This window comes from Balaenoptera ricei, chromosome X (genome assembly GCF_028023285.1).
Source record: "Balaenoptera ricei isolate mBalRic1 chromosome X, mBalRic1.hap2, whole genome shotgun sequence".
Lineage (NCBI taxonomy): Eukaryota > Metazoa > Chordata > Mammalia > Artiodactyla > Balaenopteridae > Balaenoptera > Balaenoptera ricei.
Window position 1 is genome coordinate 120,103,934 of NC_082660.1, and position 9,516 is coordinate 120,113,449.

Here is a 9,516-nt window from a genome sequence, read left to right on the forward strand (position 1 = left end):
GAAAGAGCTAATCTCACAGGAGGAAGTGACCTGGAAGGAAAGGAGCCCATTATACTGCAAAAGGCTTGGAGAAGGACTGCCCTGCCATCCCTTCCAGATCTCTCTGGGATTGTGCCCTTGGAACTAAGGGGAAATTCAGCTTCCTGCAGAGGACACTCTCCGTGTGAATCCACGTTTGGTAGCACCCTAGATAGCTGCTATCATGCTGCCATGCAAAGGACATTTATTTGTGTAGCTTTTTTTTTTTTTTTAGCCGCGACACGTGGCTTGCGGGATCTTAATTCCCTGACCAGGGATCTAACCTGCGCCCCCCTGCAGTGGAAGCACGGAGTCCTAACAACTGGACCGCCAGGGAATTCCCTGTTTAGCATTTAGAAAGAAGAGATGGACTCAAAAGTTGAAGGAAGTACTGCGTGGATGGAGCCCGCAGTTACTGCCCCTTCATGAGATTCGGCAAAGTTCCTGAAAACGGGTCAGCAAAAGGGCACTCTGTTTTCCCAAAGCTGCCATCCCCTGTTACAACACCTTTTAGCTTCAGAGCTCATCTTCCAGGTCCTCGTCTATGCTGACCTTCCCAGGAGAGGTCAGAAGCAGGGAACATGGGTCCTGTTTTAGAGAGAAATTTTTTTTAAGGCAAGTGGCAGGAAGACCTTTAGATGTGAATGGGCAGAAACAGGAAAAGAATCGAGGATTCCTGGTTCCAAGTTCAGATACTCCACCGCCCTTTGAACACAGGGGCTCCAGGAAGAATGGACATTCTTGTCCCAGCTGTTGTGGAACAGGATGTAGAAGTTGGGGGTCCTAGCTGACTCATTAGTACCTCTTCTTCCCTTTCAACCCTCTGCCACAGCCTCGCAGGGGCTCCTTGCTCATGCATCCTGACCACTCACATCAGCCCTCATCGTCTCAGACAAAGGAGAGGCGTGGGCACTAAGGAAAGAAATGGCAGGAGGGAATGGAGGGGAGATGTCATTCTGCTTCACACTCACCCGCCACCTCCCCAGCGGGTGGCTGAAAGACGAGAACTCTGATGCTTTTCTGAGGACACAACAGGAAGACATCACACAAAAGCCCAGGGGCTGGAGACACAGGCTGGATATTCACTCAGGGGACAGAATGGAGAGGCAGAACACTCCAACTTCAGATCCCACGGGCAGAGACGGCACTGAGGAGGCGAAAGCTGACCTGAGCCAGGTGCGAGGGGTGTGGGCGCCTATCCCCACCCCTGTGCTCCGGCCCTCAGCAAGTGAGGGACATCAGGGAAAAGATGGGCTGAGCAAAGAGGATGAGAAAGGAGCCGGGAGAGCAGAGGCCAGCGGTCCTCTTGCACTCTGATCGGTCTGCATTTGTGATGCCTGAGGTTGGCAGCCAAGGGGTCGGGGAGCAGGGGGCCGCTGCCCGCTGTGGCCGAGACGCCAGGGCTGTCCGCGTGTCCAGGCCGGATCTGTCCAGCCGCGTGCAGGGCCTGGCTCTTCAGCTTCTCCCAGAAAACAGCGAGGTGACTGCTACTCAAGAGCCTGTGTGTGGGGGGGGTCCCTTCCAGCCCTTCCCCCACCCCAGGCTTCGTCCTCCTTCACTGCCTGGCTCTCTTGGCCATGGCCACTGCCAATAGTGAGTGTAAACTGTCCCACTGTTCCCAGAGGAACGGCCACGGTGACTGAGAACGGGCAGGCAGGGCTGGGGAGAGAAGAAGAAAAAAGGAATCATGGTTTCATCTTTGTCAGGAGATATAAATGCTCTCCTTGCTACCTTCTCTCTCTGTTCTTTGAAAATCATTAAATATTAGGTTGTCGGTCACGTAAAGGAGGGGACTCCCTGCCAAAGTCTGTCCCAGGCTCGGCAGCCAGACACAGTCGCTTCTAAGCCCTTCCACTCCCGTGACCGTCTTTGCCTTTCTTCCCTCCCTCTGTGCCCCCTGCTCCTTACTACCATCGTGGCGCCAGGCAAGGGACGCAGCTGTGGACAAAGTGACAGGGAGTCAGGGAAGCCCTCCCGAGGATCAAAGATCATGAGCGTATGAGGGGGAGAGGGCGGGAGGCGAGGTGAGAGGAGTGGTGGTGAGCACCCCGTCACCCTCAGATCTGGACAACCCGGGGGAAGGAGGGAGGGAGGTGGCCAGGCCAGCTTCCGGAGGGAGCTCTGCTCCAGGGTTGGGATTTAGGGGGGAAGTAGAGAGGAAGAGCCAGGAAACACCAAGAAACATTTCCCTCGTCCCTCCTTAGGCTCTGGTATGGCCGTGTGCGACTTGGGGTGACAAGAAGGAACTGACTCCGACCAAGGGCTGCAGACACCTCAGAGGAACTCGAGTTTGGTAGCAGAAAATCTCATGGCTGAGAGCGTTCTCTCTTCAGGTGGTACCCATATATCTGCCATCCCCAGGCCTCCCTTGGGGAGGCTCTCAGCTTCCCTAAAGGGTGTTATTCTGGGTTTTCTTCTTCACCTCGTGCCCCATTCACTGGAGTGTCAGCACCTTATTTTTTGGGCATTCCCCCTGTTGGAGCTGGTGCAGGATCTCACATAGAGTAGAGGTAGTATGGGCGTAAGCTGTCTGCAGATTTTTGTGTGTGAGAGAAATAAACCTAAAGGGATAAATGTAACCCCCTGCCAAGATTGAAAAATAATCATCTCAACTCTATACATCGTTTGCTTTTAAAATCTTTGCTACAACAGGTAAGCGGGAATGTGAGCTGAGAAAAATACAGCAGCATAGGGCAGTCTCTATGGATTATACTCTGCTTTGTCCAGTCCCCACTCCCACAGATCCTGACACAGTGGGTGAAACCTTCCTGAAAATTCTCAAGAATGGAGAAAATTCTCAAGTCTTCAGGCTCAGTGGACATAGGCCTACCCAGGACCAGGCTCCTAATGGTCCTTGTGCAAAGACTCTCCCCCTCCCCTGCCAAAGGGATCCAAAGCCTTTCCACCCGTTTTGCTGGCAAGGGCCCCTCTGGGAGCTGGGCATACCCACGGGATAGATCAGCACACAAAAAAAACATTGGATTGGCCAAAAAGTTCGTTTGGGTTTTTCCTCACAGCCTATGGAAAACCCGAACGAACTTTTTGGCCAACCCAATATATCAATATCTTTCCTTCAATGGTCTTTGACAAACCTGGGAAGCAAGGCTTCCTCATCTGGGGGCCCATGGATGACTTCAAAGGGCCTTCAAAGTTTTGAGTATGTGGGCAATTGTCCAAGAAGCTAGCCCGTACCTTTTTGGGGTTATCAAAAGTCTTCGTGACCCCCAAGCATTTAGGCACAATTACAGCTGCAATTACTTAAAGCTGTATCCCCGACTCCCTCAAGTCTTGTAGTGCATTAGGGCTGAAAGAGCCCTTGGAGAAGCCGTGGAGACCATGCCCCTGGTTTTACAGAAGAGGCAATTGGAGCTTAGGGGGTTTCCTTTCCAGGACCTTGAGGCAGAGGGGTATTGGAATAGAGTCTCCCAAGCCCCAGGCCTGGAGACTAAGGTCCCTCTTTCTACACATCACAATACCTTCACCTCCTGGCAGTGGCATCTCAGAAAATGTTATCACTCTCAAATTGCGATCTCTTGGCTGTCTCCCAGGGGCTAGGAATTCCTTTTTAGCGATGGTCTGTTCTGTTCTAGGAGGGCTCCAAACTCTATTCTTCTTTCAGGATAACCACTCAGGCAGGGATTCCACTCCTGAGCTCTGTAAGAAAGGGCTTCCCTGTGAACGGGATACTGTGTCCTTCAAAAGTACTCCTTGTCCCTGTACACAGACTGTGACCAGATAATCATCCCCATTCTTACGCCCAAAGGGGTCTGGGACTTGTGGGAGAGTCACAGGAAAAGCTGGACAAGAGGGGCATGTCCCTGGAGAGGCAGACTCTCCTCCAAATACCCCCTCCTCATTTCTTGTTTTTTTTTTTTTTGGCTGTGCCACGCGGCATGTGGGATCTTAGCTCCCCGACCAGGGATCGAACCCGTGCCCCCTGCAATGGAAGTGTGGAGTATTAACCACTGGACCGCCAGGGAATTCCCCCATCTCCTCGTTTCTGTGCTACATATTCATTAATTGTCCTCCAGCACCGTGGTCACCAAGTCACTCTTCCACTCAATTTTCAACAGCTCCCATATCATTTAAGTCCCGCTCCCTGCTTTGGCTCAATAGATCACGTGGCTCCACATGATCGCCAGCCCTCTCTCCTCTCTCCCAGCTCACAGACTGTTGCTGCCGAACCAGGCTGTTAGTCTGTCTTCAATTATTCTTTGCGTTTAGCCCCCAGTGTTGCCTCCGGGCCTGTCCAAATCCTTCTTTCGACATCGCATCCTCCTCTTCCTCCTTCTACCCCCACCCCAAACTCACTCCATACTGACTGTCCTTTCTACTAGAACAGTATTTAAAACCCAGATTTTGCTAAAACACTGATTGCTGGGCCTCACCCCCAGAGTTTATACTCCAGTTAGCCGGGGGTAGGGCCAGAAAACTGGCATTTCCAGCAAGTTCCCCCGTAATGCTGATGTGCCAGCAACCCCACTTTGAGAACCTCTGCCTTAGAACCTGTCTCATGTACTTTCTCCTGAGGGCAGAGGTTGTCTTAGAAGCTTAGTAACTCTATCACAGGCTGGCCCGGGGCTGCATAGCAATCGAAACTCCCTGAACATATGGGCCTGACCACTCTAGGGTTAAATGTGATCTTAATCTGCGCTTTATTTTTTTTTTTATAAATCTATTTATTTTTATTTATTTATTTTTGGCTGCGTTGGGTCTTCGTTGCTGTGCATGGGCTTTCTCTAGTTGCAGCGAGCGAGGGCTACTCTTCGTTGCAGCGCGCGGGCTTCTCATTGCGGTGGCTTCTCTTGTTGAGGAGCACAGGCTCTAGGCGCGCGGCCTTCAGTAGTTGTCGTGCGTGGGCCCAGTAGTTGTGATGCACGGGCTTAGTTGCTCTGTGGCATGTGGGATCTTCCCGGACCAGGGCTCGAACCTGTGTCCCCTGCATTGGCAGGCGGATTCTTAACCACTGAGCCACCAGGGAAGCCCTGTATTTTTTAAAGTTATTTTCTAAGTGTTTACCCTGGGGACTACACTTGACATATTAAACTTTTAACAATCTAGTTTGAATTAATAACAACCTAGTCTCAATAGTATACAAAAGCTTTGCTCCTATACAGCTCAGTCCCCACTCTTGTAGTTATTATTACAAGTTAAGTTTCTATTTATTGTTTCCATTAACATAGATTTGTAAGTATTGTTTTACGTGTTTGCATCTTAAATAATGTAGAAGAAACAGAGGTATTACAAACTGTAAATATGATAAAAGTGGCTTTTATATTTACCTGTATTGTTATCTTTACCACTCTTCTTTATTTCTTCATATGACTTACATTTACTGCCTAGTATCCTTTCATTTCAGCTGGAAGAATTAACTTTAGCATTTCTTCTAGGGCAGGTCTACTAGCGATGACTTTTCTCAGCTTTTTTAAAATATGGGGATGTCTTAATTTCTCTTTCCATTTTGAAGCATAGTTTTGCCAGATATAGAATTCTTGGTTGAGACATTGACAGATTTTTTTTTTCTGTCAGCACTTTAAATATGTTATCCCATTACCTTCTGGCCTCCATGGTTTCTTCTGAGAAATTGACTGCTAATCTTATTGAAGATTCCTTTTACTTGAGTCACTTCTTTCTTGCTGCTTTCAAGATTCTCTCTTTATCTTTGTCTTTTTACAGCCACTGTGTCACCATGAGAGAGTTCTGAGTTGGGTGAAAAAAAGCTTACACCTTGTATCTGTCCTCAGGGAAACCCTAGACAGGTCAAAATAGACAAATACAATTCCTTGGGAACAAGGTCTACTCTGTTCCTCCAGAACAAGATACCTACATCAGGAATGAGGGCTGCTGTCTTCAAGACTATCACCGTGGAGGGGAGGGGAAGGGGGCAAGGCTCAGTTAAAACACCACAAAGCCCTCCTGTCGAAGGCTTCTTTTTGTTGATTCAGCATTCATTTGGTTGCTTCAAACCTTTATTTCCTAGAGTCTGACCAAGTTAGTTCTGACAGTTTTTGCTCATTTTGGTGTTTCTGTGGAAGGACAGGCCCTCCAAATTCCCTACTCTACTACTTTTGTTGATGTCACTCCTCTGTATTCTACCTATCTATTCTTGCCTGTTATCTATTTTTTTTTCCATTATAGCCCTTAATGTATTAATCATAGCCATTTTTAATTCCCTGTTTGACCATTCTAAACTCTGTGCCATATCTGAATGTTGTTCTGATGTTTGCTTTGTCTCTTCAGACTCTGAATATTATTTCCTTCTAACATGGATTGTAATTCTTTGTTGAAAGCTGTAATGATATATTAGATAACAGGAACTAAGGTAAATAGGCCTTTAGAGTGAGGTTTGATGTTAATCTGCCTAGGAGTTGGGCTTTGTTTAGTGCTTGCTCTAGCTGGAAGTGTCAGACGCATCAATTTCCTCTAGCATCCTTATTTTTTATCTCCCTTGTTGGTTTGGTTGTCCCTAAAAACTCCTTCTTAGAGTCTGGACCTTGCAGCCTTTTCCACTGCAGTGTAACAGTATAATAATCCCCTGTTATTATTCTAGAGCCTGTTACTGTGGTGTCATTATGTGGGGAGAAGCGAAGTATTATGTTATCAATCACCAGATCCTATGGATTCTGCTTCCTTATTTTTTCCTTATCTCTTTTCCCTCTTCATCTGCTGTAGCACTATTTTAATTCAGGCTTTCACTCTATTTTCTGTCTAGATTAATGTAGTGGACCTTATCTTAATCAGAACTCCATGCTTTCAGTCTAAGAAATCAGACTGTGCATATTAGTGCACAGAAATCAACCACCTTGTTTTCAATGGCTGCAGTGTAGTCCACGGAATGAACTCACCGTGACTCATTCAGACAGGCCCCTATCGAGAGACATTGTATTAATCGCAATTTATAACTCGCTGGCAAGAGGGACAGGCAGGTTCCAGGAGGATGGCAGGAATGAAAAAAGAGAAAGTGAACACAGTCTAGTTTTTTCATTGAAGAAAGTAAACAAGGAAAAAGCGTCTCGAAGGGTAGAATTCTTACTAATGTTTTGTTGAAAGAGATAACACAGAGAGATCCTCTAACTTGGTGTTTCTAAACTATTTTCTGGGAGAGTGGGGCCCACAACACACTTGGATCAAATAAAATCTTTCTTGAAGGTCCAATATGCAAAAATAGTTGACAATAGGAGCTGCTCTGGCAGAAGGATGGACTAAGCTTAGAGCCACCCCTACCAGCTTCCTGCAGATAGACTTCAGGTAATCTATGAAACCTAAGAGAGAGATAGGAAGTTATTGGTTCATGTGCTTTTTCACTAAGGAAATCCATAATCCCCATGGCCCATAATTTTCATTTGATTTTAACAAGGAACACTGATACGCTAAAGTTTAAGGATCTGTTCTCTAGGGGTTCAAGGGGCATATTTTGAAAACCAATACTCTAGTCCAAATCTCTACCCATTTATAAATTAGAAGGCTAATAATGCTTGCATTTGGGTTGAATGGCTTATTTCGTTCATAGCTCTTGCTGTAATTGGAAATTACTGTTTCTTTATGTATGGTGTGTGGCCCCCCTCCCCCTAGCCTGTGTGTTAAGCTCACTGGAGCAGGGGTCTTGCCTATCATGTTCACTGTTAAACTCATGGAACGTACAACTGGCAGTGTGAGGGGTACATAGGAGACTTTCAATAAATATTTGAGGTAAACGTGAATGAATAAAGGGCATTATCAAGAAAGTGAAAGAGCAACCCACAGAATGAGAGAATATATTTGCAAATCATATATCTATTAATAGAGGCAAGGGTCTAGTATAGCATTATTATTTGACGAGACTGGGATGTTCCCTGGAAGGTTCCATTTGCAAACCTGATTTTATTTGTCCTGACTTGGAGTTAACCCAGGGCGAAAAGCCTTTCCTGAGGCCATTTGTCGAAAAGAAAGTTACTGGCAATTGGCTAATTTTAAGGCTGCCTGAAGCTATGGTACACTTGAGAAGGCTGATGCTTTTGCTCTGGCTGATCTTGAGTTTCTGTGTAAGCAAGAATTGAGACTAAAGTAGACTTGTAAACTGTCTACATGTGCATTGAAGGTATGACCTAACATGAACACAAAACCCCTTAACAAAAGTTGGGAGACTTATTGATTCAAGATGTTTAATAAAATCTATTTCCAGTCGTCGGTTCACCACAAAGGTAACTGAGCAGAAACTTCAGTGACCGCAAGTGACAAAGAATACAAACAGTAAAAATTCATTCAGGAAAGTCACTAAACACAGCAAAAACAAAAACTAAAAAACAAACAAACAAACTCCCAACAACAACAAACCTGGAAGAAGGGGAAAATGTGACTTCCAGAGTTGCCACATTATAGTATTTGAAATGTATAATTTAAACAAAATGATCGAGGCGTGCAAAGAAGCAGAAATGTATAACCAATACAGAGGGGAACAAAGCAGTTCGTGGGAACTGTCCCTGACAAGGCCCAGATGTTGCCTTACTAGATAAAGCCTTTCAAGAGCTGTATTGAATGTGTCCAAAGGTATAAAGGGAAACATGCTTAAAAATGAAAGGAAAGTAGGAGAACAATGTCTCACCAAACAGAGAATATTAATAAAGATGGGGAAATTATAAAAAAAAAAAGAACCGAGTGAAAATTCTGAAGTTGAACAATACAATATTGGAAATGAAAAGTCCCTAGAGAATCTCAAAAGCAGATTTTTGCAGGCTGAAGAGAGAATCAGCAAGTGTGAAGACAGCCTAATGGAGACTATCCGGTTTGAGGAATGGAAAGAAGAAAGGGTGAAGAAAAATGAACAGACCCTCAGAGCATAGCAGAAGTGATGTGTTATGAATTCCAAGGTGAGGTCATGTAAGACCATGGAGTGTCCATTTTATTTTTCACTAGGTATACAGTGGAGATATTTTGTGCCTCAATTAAAGAGTCTGTGGCTACATTAACTTAATGCCTGTTCTTAATCTGTGTGTTTATATTTACCTTGGAGGTAGAACCACACTGTTTTGATTACTGTAGCTTCATAGTAAGTTCTGAAATCAGAAAGTGTGAGCCCTCCAACTTTTCTTCTTTTCAAGATTGTTTTGGCTATTCAGGGTCCCTTGAGGTTCTATAGGAATCTTAGGATGACTTTTTCTATTTCTGCCCAAAAAAATGTATTTAGGGTTTTGATAGGGAATGCCTTGAACATATAGATCACTTTGGGGAGTACTGACATCTGAACAATATTAAGTCATCCAGCCCATTTACATGGAATGTCTTTCCATTTATTTCTTTAATTTCAGCAATGTTTTATAGCTTTCTGTGTACAAGTCTTTTGCCTTCTTGGTTCAGTTTATTCCTAAGTATTTTATTCTTTCTGATGATGTTGTAAATGGAACTGTTTTCCTGATTTCCTTTCTGGACTGTCCATTGTTAGTGTATAGAAACACAATAGACTTTTGGTTTTGTATCCTGCAACTTGGTGAACTCAGTTATCTGTTATAACTGTTTTGTGGG